The sequence below is a fragment of the Podarcis melisellensis genome (genome assembly GCF_964234715.1).
Source record: "Podarcis melisellensis genome assembly, chromosome: 6".
Taxonomy (NCBI): domain Eukaryota; kingdom Metazoa; phylum Chordata; class Lepidosauria; order Squamata; family Lacertidae; genus Podarcis; species Podarcis melisellensis.
This window is the reverse complement of record NC_138538.1, coordinates 99154389-99170216: the sequence shown is the minus strand read 5'-3', so window position 1 is coordinate 99170216 and position 15828 is coordinate 99154389. Positions and strand designations below refer to the sequence as shown.

General features: G+C 44.1%; 2 long non-coding RNA genes across 3 annotated transcripts in view; one reads left to right on the top strand and one right to left on the bottom strand.

The window, feature by feature from the left end:
- The window catches only part of LOC309372028, a 43740-nt gene that overhangs the window by 20821 nt on the left and 7091 nt on the right, over positions 1–15828 (bottom strand). The window lies entirely within an intron of this gene.
- LOC309372588 lies at positions 85–7981 on the top strand. Of its 2 annotated transcripts, XR_014169568.1 has the most exons (4): positions 85–622; positions 3390–3555; positions 6025–6187; positions 7063–7981. It is a non-coding gene; the product is annotated as an uncharacterized lncRNA (long non-coding RNA). The 2 variants fall into 2 exon arrangements; XR_014169569.1 differs by lacking the exon at positions 3390–3555 and having other exon boundaries at positions 122–622.

Here is a 15828-nt window from a genome sequence, read left to right as displayed (position 1 = left end):
AGCTACCAATGACTATTGAGGCCAGGCCGGCCGGCCGCTTCCTATTCGTCCCCAGTGGCCATTGAATAAAATCTCTCCTGCGGTAGAGGAGCTGTTGCTGCCTCCTATGACTGCGCAAAGGAAGTACCGCGACGCGACGCGACGCTCTGTGCTGTGATTGATGGGGCTTTCTGTCACTTTCCCACGGGAGGCGGGGAAAGTTGGAGTCTTGAAGAAACGAGATTTGCGGCGGCGGCACTTCCGCTTCCGGCGTGGTGGTGGTGTGTTTGTTTTCTGTTTTCCGGCCTCCGAAGCTAAAGGGCTTCAAGGCTAAGCGTCTAGCTGCCTCAGACCCGCCGCCCGCCCGATCCGGCCCCTCGGCGGTTCTCGGGAAGAGCACAGAGAAGAGCAGTCCGGCCGGCGTCCGTCGCATCCTTCGTGGGATCCGCCTCGCTTAGCCGTGCGCCGGGCGAAGAGGCCTGGGGTCGGTCCGAACCCATTGGAAGTCCGAGCAGCCCGAGGTCGGCCGAGATGGGGCCTGTGGGACCAAGGAAACAGCAAGAAGCTATTTGTGCAGCGCTTTCTGTTTAAGGTGCTTCCTGCCCGTCATCCAACCCCGTATTCGTCTACGGCAGCCCACAAGGTTCGTAGGGACATCAGGAGCTGCCTGCTGCCGACTCAGACCTTTGGTCGTTTCACCTTCCTCAGTCTGCAAAAAATGTTAGGAATCAAAGGGTAGTAAAAGTGCAGAAATAACTACGCTCATTTCCTACTTACTGGCGATCTGTATTCTAGACTTCAAAGGGGCAGCCTCAAGGAATTATAAGGATCAATGTAACTATCCGCCCTGCATGAGCATTAAAATTTGGGGGTAAAGATGAATATATAGTATGTGGGACTGCTTGGGGACTCGCCCTCCTTCAAAAACTCAGCGAAAATCCAAGAGGTGACATGGAAGGCAATTTTTGGGTGGTGATGTGCCCATTAGACTTTATCAGAGTGACCCATCTTTGTCTCTGATATGATGGATGGGATGTGGGGAAAGATTTGTCTTTCATATGTGGTGGTGTTGCAGATAAATTGGACACTTTTAGATCCAGGTTTTCACCACTCTTGCTGACATCACAGGTTAATCTCTCCATCCAGAACCAAGTCTTGCTTTACTGTCATATGAACCCCTTGGTACAATTCAACAGCCTGTGCTTAATTTGCTCTTTGTCAGAAGTGTGTAGTGCTTTCTGAACATCTAAGGTAAAGGTTCAGAACCATTAGGTTCAGTCGTAACCGACTTTGGAGTTGCGGCGCTCATCTCGCTTTATTGGCCAAGGGAGCCAGCGTACAGCTTCCAGGTCGTGTGGCCAGCATGACTAAGCTGCTTCTGGCGAACCAGAGCAGCACACGGAAACGCTGTTTATCTTCCCACCGGAGCCGTACCTATTTATCTACTTGTACTTTTTGGTGTGCTTTCGAACTGCTAGGCAGGAGCAGGGACCAAGCAACGGGAACTCACCCCGTCGTGGGGATTCAAACCACCGACCTTCTGATCAGCAAGCCCTAGGCTCTGTGGTTGAACCCACAGCGCCACCCATTTGCCATGCTAGGGTTGTTCAAAGTACCTACAGTATGGTACTCATTCTTATGCTTTGTAAATAAGCAGATGTAAATTTGTCCTCTGGTCACTTAGGTTATCTCCCTGGAGAGGACTAATCTTCTCAAGAAATAACATGAGTTAAAACAGTTTGTTTACATATGTATGTACAGTGGTACCTCGGCCTACAGACGCTTCAGGTTACAGACTCCACTAACCCAGAAATAGTACCTCGGGTTAAGAACTTTGCTTCAGGATGAGAACAGAAATCGTGCGGCGGCAGGAGGCCCCGTTAACTAAAGTGGTATCTCAGGTTAAGAACAGTTTGAGGTTAAGAACAGAACGAATTAAGTTCATAACCTGAGGTATGGGGTATTTTTTATTTCCTGTGTGTATTTGACTAAACCAATAAAAATTACCTAACTGGTAATTAGTTTCAAACTGCCATTTTCCATTGAAGTTCCTTGCTCAAGAGATTACTACATCTAGGTCAATAATATAGTGATCTTCTCAGCTAAAAAGGTAAAGGTATCACTGACCGTTAGCTCTAGTCGCAGACTACTCTGGGGTTGCGCACTCATCTCGCTCTATAGGCTGAGGGAGCCGGCATTTGTTCGCAGACAGCTTCTAGGTCATGTGGCCAGCATGACTATAAGCCACTTCTGGGGAACCAGAGCAGCGCATGGAAATGCTGACCAGAGCAGTACCTATTTATCTACTTGAACTTGATGTACTTTTGAACTGCTAGGTGGGCAGGAGCTGGGACCGAACAACAGGAGCTCACCCTGTCGTGGGGATTCAAACTGCCAACCTTCCGATCAGCAAGCCCTAGGCTCAGTGGCTATTGACTATTATAGTTTGTCGTTGTCGTTGTTTGTGTTGCTCATGGATGCTCCACAACTGCTGGGAGGAGTACAGAGAGAAGAAATACCATGGTGTATCTGCAGCAGTGCAACCGGACGCCTTCATCTGCCCCAACTGTAACAAAACTAGTCTCTCCCACATCTGACCTTTAAAGCCCTAAACGGCCTCGGTCCACTATACCTGAAGGAGCATCTCCACCTCCATCATTCTGCCCGGACATTGAGGTCCAGTGCCGAGGGCCTTCTGGCTGTTCACTCCCTGTGAGAAGTGAGGTTACAGGGAACTCGGGCAGAGGGCCTTCTCGGTTGTGGTGCCCTCCCCGTGGAACTCCCTCCCATCAGATGTCAAAGAGAAAAACAACTACCAGACTCTTAGAAGACATCTGAAGACAGCCCTGTTTAGGGAAGCTTTTAATGTTTAATAGACTATTGTATTTTAATATTCTGTTGGAAGCTGCCCAGAGGGGCTGGGGAAACCCAGCCAGATGGACAGGGTATAATAATAATAATAATAATAATAATAATAATAATAATAATTTATTATTTGTACCCCGCCCATCTGGCTGGGTTTCCCCAGCCACTCTGGGCGGCTTCCATAGAAACCAAAAAACACTAAAATATCATACATTAAATAATATATTATTATTATTATGATTACTATTATTATTATTATTATTGTCATCATCATCAGACCCTATAGTCACAGCAGACGCTGCAACCTTCCATCAGTTGACCTCACTCTCAAAGGCACACTCCTCCATTGTCTCCTGAGACAGATGGATGCCCACAACCTGTTGTTATTTGCATTGCGCATGCATAATGCCTTAAGTTCAAATTAATCTCTGGCGCTGATCAGTTTTGTAGCGCAATATTGGTCGCTAACATTCCACAGCCCCTTTGGTAAATGGAAACTCAAGAATTTGTTGCACAATGCACTCAGGTTATCTTTTCTCTGGCAGCCTGCAAGCCTTTTGGATTATATAATAAATCAGAGTTGGCAGGGACCCTAAGGATCATCTCCTCCAACCCCCTGCAATGCAGGAATATGCAGCTATCCCACACAGAAATAAAACCTGCAAACCTTGGCATTATCAGCATCACACTTAAACCAACTGAGCTATCCAGGTGTTGCTTTTTTCTTTTGGTTTTTTTATTGGGTTTTATAAACAAGAATATCGTTATACAAATAAGTATACCAAGTTTCCTCATGTCATTTGTATATCACAAAAAATAGCATAATAAATGTGGATAAATATCTACAACATATGTTGCATTATTAGTGGTCAATGTATAAGTTCTTGGTTTATGAATTGGTTTAAACAATTAGGAAGGAGAAGAAAAGGGGGGAGGAGAGTGCCAAGTGGGATTGAGTTGGGTGATTATGCTTCTATTACTCAGTGTGTCTGAGGGGTTGTGTCAGCATTACTTGCTATTCAATTGTTGTATTTCCTTGGTGGTGAGAGATGTTGGGTGTGGCTTAGGGTGTGGTTGGTTGTCTTTGGTTGGCTGTAGTGAGATTTGTTTTTGTGTGTGAGCTGTGAGTGAGTGTATTTTTTAATCAGGTTAGCCAGATTGATTTGTATGCTGTTGGGGGATGTTGTTGTTGTCTTGTTGGGTTATGTATGTGATAAAGGGGAACTAAACAGGGGTGAAGGCATCTTCTTCTATTTGTCCCTGTGTCAGTTTCAGTTTATTGGTTAGTTTTTCTAAGAAGGCTGTTTCCCATACTATTTGATACCATTGGTCCATGCTTACTCTTGACAGGTCTCTCCAGTGTCTGGTTATCATGTTTCTGGCTGCTGAGAGTAGGTGGGTTATGAGCTCTTTGTGGTATGAGTGGGCATTGTTATATTGGAAGATTTTTAGTAGGGCCAGTTCTGGGGTGACTTCTAATACTTGTTTAGTTATTTTGTATATTTCTTGTGTGACTGCTGTCCAGAAGAGTTGGTTAATCTCATAGCCTATGTCATCCTCCCATTGTTTTTTGATTACGTCAGGGGGGTTTGTGGGGTATTGGAGCAGTATTTTGTATATTGTGGATACCACCCTTTGCCATGTTCCTTTGTTGTTAGGAGGAGGTTTTTGAAGGTTGTCAAGGGCCTAGTTGCTGCTGATTTTACAATTGGGTTGCTTAGGAGGGCATGTAATTGGTGGTGTGTTAGCCAGGGCATCTGGGTATGCCCTAGTTTGTCTTTTATTTCTTGTGTTGATATGGATTTGTTGTTTTCGTAGAAGTCTGCTAGGAGGTATAAGCTTTTGGCCTGCCAGGTTTTTATCTGAAGGTTTTGTTCTGTGTGGTGGAATAGTGGGTGGTGTGCCAGGGGTATTAGTGGGGATGGGGTTGGGGACAATTTACCTACTTATTCTTTCCATGCTTTAAGCATGGTCTGTGTAAACCTGTTTAGTGTTGTGGGGATTTCCCTTATTTTGTTTGAGAGGAATGGGTATGCTGTGGTGGGGGTATTTTCAGTTGTGTCTCTCTCCAAGTGTACCCATTGTTTCATCTCGTCTTCTAGAATATATGGGATTATGTGGCATACTTAGTTGGCGGAGTAATATGATTCTATGTTGGGGATTCCCCATCTTCCTTCTGAGGAGGGGAAGTGCAGGTATTTGCGGCTTATTCTTGGTTTATTATGTGAGAATATAAATACCATATCTTTTGCTCTATAAGACTCACTTTTTCCCTCCTAAAAAGTAAGGGAAAATGTGTGTGCGTCTTATGGAGTGAATGCAGGCTGCACAGCTATCACAGAAGCCAGAACAGCAAGAGGGATTGTGGCTTTCACTGCTTTCACTCTTACTGTTCTGGCTTCTGAGATTCAGAATATTTTTTTTCTTGTTTTCCTCCTTCAAAAACTAGGTGCATCTTGTGGTCTGGTGCGTCTTAGAGTGAAAAATAGGGCGTGTGTATTTTTTTCTGCCATTTGTGAAGTTGGGCTGGGGGAATTCAGATTAGGAGAGTTTGGAACAGGTAGGTTGATTTGGGAGGGTGATCATTTTGATCATGACTTTTGTCTGAGAGAATGAAGCTGGTATTGTTCCATCTCTTCAGGTCTTAGTTGATTTGTCGCTACAAGGGGTTGTGGTTGTGGAGGTATAATTTGTTGAGGTTTCTGGTTATTTGTACCCCTAGGTATCTGAACTTGGTGCGGGAAAGTTTTATCTTAGTGATGTTTGTGAATTCTTTTTGGGTATGAGGGGGGGTGTTGAAGCACATAGCCTCAGACTTTGCAAAGTTTACCTGTAGGTCTGACACTGTTGCAAATGTGTTGAGTTCCCTGATTACGGATGGGTAGGCAAACTAAGGCCCAGGGGCCATATCCGGCCCATGGACGGTCCCGGAATCAGCGTGTTTTTACATGAGTAGAATGTGTCCTTTTATTTAAAATGCATCTCTGGGTTATTTGTGGGGCATAGGAATTTATTAATTCCCCCCCTCAAAATATAGTCTGGCCCCCACAAGGTCTGAGGGACAATGGACCGGCCCCCTGCTGAAAAAAATTTCTGACTCCTGGTTTAGGGGGTCTGGTGTTGTGACCATTAGGTCTTCTGCAAAGAGCCCCAATTTATAGGTTCTGCCTTTTATTTCAGGTGTTGCTTTTGTGATTGAACAAAATTACCTCTTCACTGAGCATATCAATGGCTACATTTGACACTGACCTAGAATTCCTGCCTGAAACCAACTGCAATAAGCTGTCAATGAGCTGACTCATTGGAATGGAAGTTAGTAAAGAACGGCCAAATTCTCAAAAAGGCAAGTACTTCCCATCTTTCTTAATGGAAATGTGTTCAGTTGAATTTAATATAACTGGGACATAATATGAAACTAGTCTGGGAAGATCAGTATTGCTGATCATTCCAATTGCTAAATGGAGCCTCCAGGACAAGAGGTGGTATTATTTGGCATGCTAATTGCTAGGAGTGGGGAACAAAATTCGGAGAATGGCTGGTTCATATTCACCTATGGGCTGTGCAGAAGCATATGGCTGTCTGCTGTTGAAAACCATCAGCACTGAACATTTACTAAGTGTTTTGAATAAATTGTAGAAAGGTACCCATGTTGGCTGACCACAGAGAAAGCAATACTATTGTGCTTCTTTAAAGACTAGTGCATGTGTAGTTTAAACTTGTAGGCACGGGCCTCCTTCAGAAGCATTTGTACGGGCTCCTACCAAAACACACCACAATCAATTTGTTGGTTCTGAAGGTATCACAAGACTCATTTGCATGGCATGCCAAGCTTATCCATTCATTGCAGTAAATCTGCAGCCTTGGAATTGCCCTTAGTTGCTCTTGTACTCTGGGCATATTGGCTTTGCAGAAAGAATATCTGAGGAAGCCGAGGCAGGACTGTAAAAAGTAGCATCCGCTCCATGTGCAATGTTCCTCTGACATATGCAGTACTGTTGCCACGGAGATAATGATTGTCCTAGTGTCATTATCCATCTATCAACAGTAAGAGTGAATTTGCTGTATGATATTGTTCAGCAAATGGAGCATTTCTGCTGAACACTAAAAACTGCTACATATTTGAGTAGGTTCTCTAAAACCAATTGGAGCATTATATGTTTCATGTTCTGAAAATACCAAAATCACTAACAATTGCCCTTTGTACGTTTTGCTTTTTAGGTTAAGTGACTCAAATCTTTCACTTCCAATCCAGACCTGAAAATTGTATGCCACAAATGCAACTGGTCAGGAACACTGTTAAAATTCTTAAATGTACTACAGCTCATTGCCATTTCCTGCCTTGAAAATTCAGCACCACGGGGGCCGAGGTGTTCAATGGGGACTTATTCTAAAGTGTGCAGAGGATGGCAGTCTTAATGTCTCTTGCTAGTGAGATGGTGTGTGGTAGCTTTACAAACTCAACTACTCATAGATGCTGCATAAACTACAAAGCAGATTTATAAATAACTATGACAGGAGATCACATGGTCAAATGTACTAAACACTGTTTAGGCTGTGGGTGCCCAAGCTGTCTTCCCAACTGCCAAATTTATCTACCCCCTGCAAAGTTTGCTGAGAGGCAATAGGGTTTTTTTTGTTCTTGTTTTTATTATGTATTTTTATGCTGTGAACCACCCTGAGATCTTCACATGAAGGGTGGTATACAATCTATTTCTATGATGATGATGATAAGGATACATGTTGAAAGTCGCCATCCTGTGCCTTCTTCCTCATAAAGTCCACATGCCTCAAAGAGTTGTTTAGCAGGCTGAAAAGACTATGCTCTCCTGTGTGCACACTTGCACACACGTGAACTACACCATTGGCACATGGACCCCAACTGCCCCCCCCACTGGACTGGATGTAGCCATTGGATGCAAAAAGTTTGCCTACTCTTGCTTTAGCTACTGGTTTATGCATTGTTCCAATTATAAGTTGACCAATAACCTGAGGACTGTGAGTAGTATTATCAAATTGAAAATAGAATTTTATTTGATCATAATTTGTATGCTACTTAATTGTAAAAACTGCTACGTTGGGTTTACAGAGAATCTAAAATGTACACAAAAATGAACAATAAAAGTCAAGTTTAATGTAAGTTTACCTTAAACTCAAAATATAAATAAAATAAGCAGTTTAAAATATACATCATAAAATAAAATTGCACATTAAAATACACACTAACTTTACATATTTGGATAGGTTCATCTAAACACATGTATTTAACTGGTGTTGAAAACAGTTATAGCAAAGGAACCTGATGAATGTAAATGGTATGAAAGTTTCTACATTTCTACATTTCAGGTTCTGGCACCAGCTGTTTTATCCCCATCTACCATTTTAATTAGAGAACATATAGAAAACAGTGCTTTTATAATGCCTGTAACATGCACACTGTTATAGAATGCAAAGCAGGTCATTGCAGGGAGAGGGGGAGTGATGCCTCCTTCCACAAGTAGAGTTTTATGAAACGGCTGTACACAAAAATTATATAAAATCGACGCATCCACTGAAAATATATCTAAAGTAAGGTTGACTTCTTTTTAGAGTAGATTAAGTTTATACCCTGCTTTTCTGTTAAAATTGTCAAAGCAATCTAACACTGAAAGCACAATATAAAAGCATTAGAAGCACCGTATTTTTCGCCCTATAGGACGCACTTTTTCCCCTCCAAAAATGAAGGGGAAATGTGTGTGCGTCCTATGGAGCGAATGCAGGCTCCTTGGCTTCAGCGATAGCAACGCGAAGCCTAGGAAGCCTACGCTCCGGAGGCTTCGCGTTGCACGACGCCTTCCCGCTACTCTCCGACCCGGCATTGAGGCTGGCAGTGGGGGAAAGCAGCGCTTCCCCCCATTGCCAGCCCCACAAGCTGGGTCAAAAAGCCCGCAGGAGCGGCGCAGCCTTTAAAGAGCGCACGGCTTTTGCCTGCTTTTCCCCAAGGAGGGAGAAGGGGCGGACTGGCCGAGTCTGTCCCTTCTCCCTTCTGTGGGCTTTTGCGGGAGATGGGTGAAAGGGGCTGTGCGGCTTCTGCGAGCTTTTCTACGAGGTGGGAGAATTCCCCCACCTCGTAGAAAAGCCCGTAGGAGCTGCGCAGCCTTTAAAGAGTGCGCTGCTCTTGGGGGCTTTTCCCCGAGGAGGGAGAAGGGACTGACTGGCCATTCCGCCACCTCCCGCAAAAGCAGGAAGAAGGTCTTGGAGTAGTGGACAGGCTGCATGCTCCCAGAGCTGCGGGGGGGGGGGGAAATAATATTTTTTCCTTGATTTCCCCCCTGAAAACTAGGTGCGCCCTATGGGCCGGAAAATACGGTACATATTTAGCATGACAGTATAAAGGATAATATTTTCCAGCTGCTGCTGCTCAATGTTGTTTCCAGAGCAGAATTTCTGGGGGTTGGACTTTGATCTCCAAAACACCATCCTCTTGGGAGCCATCAGAAAGCAATCTATGGTTTTTCCCCCTAATTTATATTATGATGCTTAGAACCGGATAATGCCAGAACACTGGAGAACGCCAAAAAATTATTACTACTACTATCTGAATGAGAAAGTGAAATATGAATATGCAGTCACAACTTATTTAAAAGGCAGAAGATAGTGCAAATTGTACTTAAAATTTGTTTACATGCATTTTATATTTGGAAAACAAAAGCACATTTGCTACATTTGTTATCTTTTTATATGCAAACATTGTATATAATAGAAATGTAAGAATCATTGCATTGGAGGATTTGCTTTGCCACATTGCAATCCTGGATTTGTATAAAGTCATGGCAGTCATGGTAGAAGTCTAAGTAGAGCAAGCAGGGGTGACACTGAGGAGAGGCAGTGACTGTTTAAAATAAGGTTTGAGTACAACAAGAAGGAAGTTAGGATTGTTAGCTTTTTGGAGTTAGCGTCTGTGGTGAACCCATCTCTTTAATTTCTTGTTAGAACTTTTTAAAAATCCCTCAGTGTTCTACCATCCTTGCTTTACTCAAACCTTTACTGCTGTTTAAAACTGCCATTTCTCCTTACATAATTACTACATAATTTATGTGGAAATGGTTTAATTTGGTTGCATACTTTTTGATGTTTTATTTGTTTATGACCACTTTTGTTATGTTTGCAATTTATATTTTTTCATGTTGTTAGCCGCCTTAAACATGATTTGAACTAGGAAAAGGTGAAACAAATAAAATTATGTATGGCCATTACTGCTTTATTCAAATTTCTGTCATTGTTTAAAACAACCACTTTCCCCCTCTCACCGTACTACCCTTCCTGCTGTACTCAAACATCTCTCTCTGCCATTGCTCAACTGTCTTGTGTGAGATAAAGGATGCAGAGCCCGCAAATATTCCATAATACCTTCCCACAATGTATTTCACTTCTTGTACAATGTGGTGTGCTCAACATTAAGTGCAAGATTCAATGTAGTACCGTAATTTACAGCAGAAGAGATATTTTGTGAGCAGGCAAACCACCCACACGTGTGCAACACCCCCCAACTGATCTTAACTGAAGAAGCTAACTGGGAGGCTTGCTCTTAAGATTCCATTCATCTTAAAGATGGAATAACATATCATGGGTGCATGCAAAGGGGGATGCAGAATAGGAGAGAAGCTAAGGTGTGGATATGGGGGTGATCTGTGCAAGTATTGTTGGCATCCGACTTGTCTCAAGAAACAATGAAGTGCATCTCTGGGGGTGAAGTCAAACCACTGTGTTAGCAGCATTGAAGTGAGCTCCCTGTGACACAAACCTGGACTGTGCATGGAGGTTCTGTGCTGTCCAGACAAGACCCCTTGGCCTTGCTGATATGGTCCAAAGGAAAGCAGAGCAATACATTTGGCACCAGTTAAGCTGCAGGTGATATCAGATGCGTACCATTTTCATCTAACCATTTTAGGGACTCCACTCCAGATTCGTGTAGGGTTTACTTCTGAGTCTTTACTTCTCCTGAAGATATCCCACAAGGCAGCGGAGGTTTAGGATCAATTTCCTTCTAGATGGGCTACCTTCCCAGGTGGACAAGCCCCATCTGCCCCTCACATACCTCAACAACACCTGCAGAAACTGCCTTCTTGATCGTTGGACCCCCTCTTGCTCTCATCCACTCAATCTGCTAGAGCCTGCCTTTCCATGCAGGAGAAGTCCCTAACTCGCCAAGGGTTTGAGACCCATTGGCTCCCCTCATCTGGTTTAGCTGGCCAGATAAATCCATTCGGGAGGGGGTAGCGTGGCTGCTATCGCATACTGACAGCTGCTAGGAGCCAAAGGTGAGAGCTGAGTGCATGATGGGGACCGAAGGTGGGCAAACTACCCCTGGAGGAACATGACGTGTCCACCAGCAGAGGTGCTACCCCCATATATCTGTGTGAGTAAGAGGCATCAAAATAGGCGTGAAGATTAAAGCAGGGGCATAAAAGGGTCCACAGAGTAGAAGGGTATAGTGGCTTCATAATTAGAAGGAGAAAAGGATGCGGGAGGAGGAAGGTGCACGTTACCATGGGGTAGTTTTGTGTGCAAGGGGGTGTTTGGGCTATCAGGAAGGCAGGTTCATCCACAGGTCAGAAGGAAAACTTGAAGTGCGATCAGCTTTTTAATTCAAAAATGTCAAGGTGAATACAATGCTGAGACTTGTCTGGCCCCTCCTTCCCTTTCTAGTCCTCCTCCTCTGGACTCCTCCTAGGCAGCCATAAACTACAAGGAGGAGGAGCCCCTCTGGGCTTCCTCTTCTGTGTCATCCGAGGAGGTGGGGGACATTATTGGGTGGTTAATGCGTGGTTATTGGGTGGTTAATGCGCACAACTCTTCCTCATCCAGCGAGGCCCTGACATCGGGGGAGGAGGTGGCATGGGCATAAATGTTAAAAGGGGTGTAAAGCAGGTATGCAGAACAGAAGAGAGAAGTGTCTTCAGAAGTGGGGTTAGGAAGATGAAAGTGAGCTTAGTAGTTGTAAAGTGTAATGGTTGAGTGTTGATGTGGTTGGAAGGTGGGTGGCGGCTAACAGATTGAGGTTGAATCCTGTCCCCCCAAAACAGTACAGATGTACTGTTTTGGGGGGACAGGTAATGGGCAGGTGTGGAGGACTCCCTGGTCCTGAATGGGGTAACTGTGTCCCTGAAGGACCAGGTGCGCAGCCTGGGAGTCATTTTGGACTCACAGCTGTCCATGGAGGCGCAGATCAATTCTGTGTCCAGGGCAGCTGTTTATCATCTCCATCTGGTACGCAGGCTGAGACCCTACCTGCCCGCAGTCTGTCTCGCCAGAGTAGTGCATGCTCTAGTTATCTCTCGCTTGGGTTACTGCAATGCGCTCTACGTGGGGCTACCTTTGAAGGTGACCCGGAAACTACAACTAATCCAGAATGCGGCAGCTAGACTGGTGACTGGGAGAGACCGCCAGGACTACAACACCGCTCTTGAAAGACCTACATTGGCTCCCAGTATGTTTCCAAGCACAATTCAAAGTGTTGGTGCTGACTTTTAAAACCCTAAACGGCCTCTGTCCAGTATACCTACCCCCATCGTTCTGCCCGGACACTGAGGTCCAGCTCCGGGGGCCTTGTGGCGGTTCCCTCACTACAAGTAGCGAAGTTACAGGGAACCAAGCAGAGGGCCTTCTCAGTAATGGCACCAGCCCTGTGAAACACCCTCCCACCAAAGGAAAAAACAACTACCAGACTTATAGAAGACATCTGAAGGCAGCCCTGTTTAGGGAAGCTTTTAATATCTGAAGGATTGTATTTTAATATTGTGTTGGAAGCCGCACAGAGTGGCTGGGGAAACCCAGCCAGATGGGCGGGGTATAAATAATAATTTATTTATTTATTTATTTATTATTATTAATTTGTGGCCCACATTCTTAACACTTCTGGATTCACCCACAACAGGGAAACTAGAGAGAAATGTCATGATATATGCAATTCTAGTGTTTATCTACCTGCAAGATAAAAAAATAGATGGGTGGGGTATAAATAAAAAATTATTATTATTATTATTATTGTTGTTGTTGTTGTTATGGGGAAGCCCATGGGGGTTAACGTGGGGGGAATGGCAAGGTGTCGGTGAGTGGAGTAAGGGGGTGCAGCCTCCCATAAACCTAAACCTAAAGACCAATTGTTCTAAGAGCTCATTGGTTCCCACAGTCAGTCCGCTCTGGAGGAAAATACAGTGATACCTCAGGTTACATACGCTTCAGGTTACAGACTCTGCTAACCCAGAAATATTACCTTGGGTTAAGAACTTTAAGAACTTAGATCATGGCCACTGGGCCCATCACCTCCTGGCAAATAGAAGGGGAAGAAATGGAGGCAGTGAGAGATTTTACTTTCTTGGGCTCCATGATCACTGCAGATGGTGACAGCAGTCACGAAATTAAAAGACGCCTGCTCCTTGAGAGAAAGGTGATGGCAAACCTAGACAGCATCTTAAAAAGCAGAGACATCACCTTGCCAACAAAGGCTTGTATAGTTAAAGCTATGGCTTTCTCAGTGGTGATGTATGGAAGTGAGAGCTGGACCATAAAGAAGGCTGATCAACAAATAATAATTGATGCTTTTGAGTTATGGTGCTGGAGGAGACTCTTGAGAGTCCCATGGACTGCAAGAAGATCAACCCTCTCCATTCTGAAGGAAATCAGCCCTGAGTGCTCGCTGGAAGGACAGATCCTGAAGCTGAGGCTCCAATAATTTGGCCACCTCATGAGAAGAGAAGACTCCCTGGAAAAGACCCTGATGTTGGGAAAGATGGAGGGCACAAGAAAAAGGGGACAGAGGACGAGATGGTTGGACAGTGTTCTCGAGGCTACAAACATGAGTCTGACCAAACTGCGGGAGGCAGTGGAAGACAAGAGTGCCTGGCGTGCTCTGGTCCATGGGGTCACGAAGAGTTGGACACGACTAAACGACTAAACAACAACAAAGAACTTTGCTTTAGGATGAGAACAGAAATCGCATGTTGTCGGCACAGCAGCAGCAGCAGGAGGCCCCATTAGCTAAAGTGGTGTTTCAGGTTAAGAACAGACCTCCGGAACCAATTAAGTTCCTAACCCGAGGTACCACTGTACCTGTGCCAGCAACCACCTTGCTATGTTGTTGTACATCTGAGTCTTCTGAAGAGGCAAAGCATGGACATAACCATGGACCCATTTGACCAGTTAGACTCCTGTACCTGTGATGCTGGATGGTCCCTGCATATTGTGTAGTTCCTGTCCGCTAGCACCAACCACATATCCAGCACGAGTGCTCTTTATCTTTTTTTTCTTTTTTTTAAATTAACTTTTATTTTGCTTTAAACAGGTACAAATAAACAGGTACATATAAATATAGACAACCAAAATTACAAAGGAAAATTCCTTAATAGTAATGAAAAAGAACTTTCAGAACTACAAAAAATATTGAAGTACATGACACAGAACATAAGCAAAGGGAAAGCAATGGGAACATAAGCAATGGGAAAGATAAAAGAAAAAGAAGAAAAAAAAGGAAGACGAGCCAAAGCAGGAAAGCTCATCTATTGTACACTTCTGTCAAGCTCACAACAGATCATTATTCTTATCAATTAACTCTATCTGCATTCCAAAGGAATCCCTCATCTTGGTATCAGGGAACATTTCTCTCTCTTATCACCCTTCTTCCTAGGAGTAAGAGCTGTTCTGAGGGTTACTTTATGCCCTAGCCCTACAGGGTCATGGTGCTTGACCATCAGCCATAGCCATTCTGATGGCCAGGTCTTGTAGAGGTCTGCAGTTTGTCAAGCATTGCCACCAATAGGGTCTCCTACCTGTTGAGGAGGTGACCCTATGCTATCATCATCCTGGAGCTCATCCTGATTTCTAAAACACGGGTCCATCTACCCATGTGAATGCACAAGGCAGGGACCATTTCAGCTGCCACTGCTAATCTCATCATCCTTTTCCTACACTACAGCTTTCTTTTTAATACCCACTTTAATGGACTATTCCTTTTCATTCAACCAGAGTAAAGAAGGGAGAGGCCACACAGCTTCTGCAGCACCCCATGACGGGTGCAAGAGGTGTTCCAGGACCTTATAAGGAACAAAAGGAGAAAAGAGGATTGGGGTCATTCCCAGATCATGCCAGTCAACCTAGCCAGGACCTCTGAGCCACTGTGAGACCAAGCCAGCCCAGGGAAGGCCAGCAGCCCCTCCTGACAGCAGCTGCCACCATTTGGGAAAGGAGTGGGGTGCTAATGCTGGCAGTAAGAAGGCTTTTTCCTGGATCTAAAATCTGCAGAGAGGATGGGAAAGGTTGTACAGATGCTTTCCATTCTCTTGCTAAATTAGAGATCTGCCTGAAGACTTCTAATTCATTGTGCTCAACGTCCTCTATGACACTCTGTTATGATAAAGGGAAATATTCATAAACCAGAAAAGAACTTGTAGCGTCTTTTGACACTCTCCTGTGGACTTGTAAGGGGCCAGTCTTTAACAAAGAAACCTTTTTTTTAAAAAAAGGGTGACATCAGCATGAAGCCACAGAATCTCATCTATAATTTCTGGATAGAATAGTAATTTTGGGATGTTTGAGTTATCAAATCCTACTGTTGCAAATTACTGTGTTTATTTTGCAATCATGTAAATTTTAACAAATTTGCCCAACTGTATTTTTCCCCCCATTTCATCTCTAATCCTGTATCAGGAAGTTTTTTATGTTTGATGTTTTATATATGCTGTAAGCCGCCCAGAGTAGCTGGGGAAACCCAGCCAGTTGGGTAGGGTATAAATAATAAATAATAATAATAATATAAATAATAATAATAATAATAATTCCATTTGACCTCATTGTTTACATTCCCCCCCTCCACAAACATGTATACAGACACCTACCAATTGAATATAACACTTCATGGAACTGATGAAATAGCTTCTAGTCAGTGAGTTAGGTCAGTAAGGCAAAAAACTTCCCAGGAGCATCTGAGGAATAAATTCAAGCATGTGCATT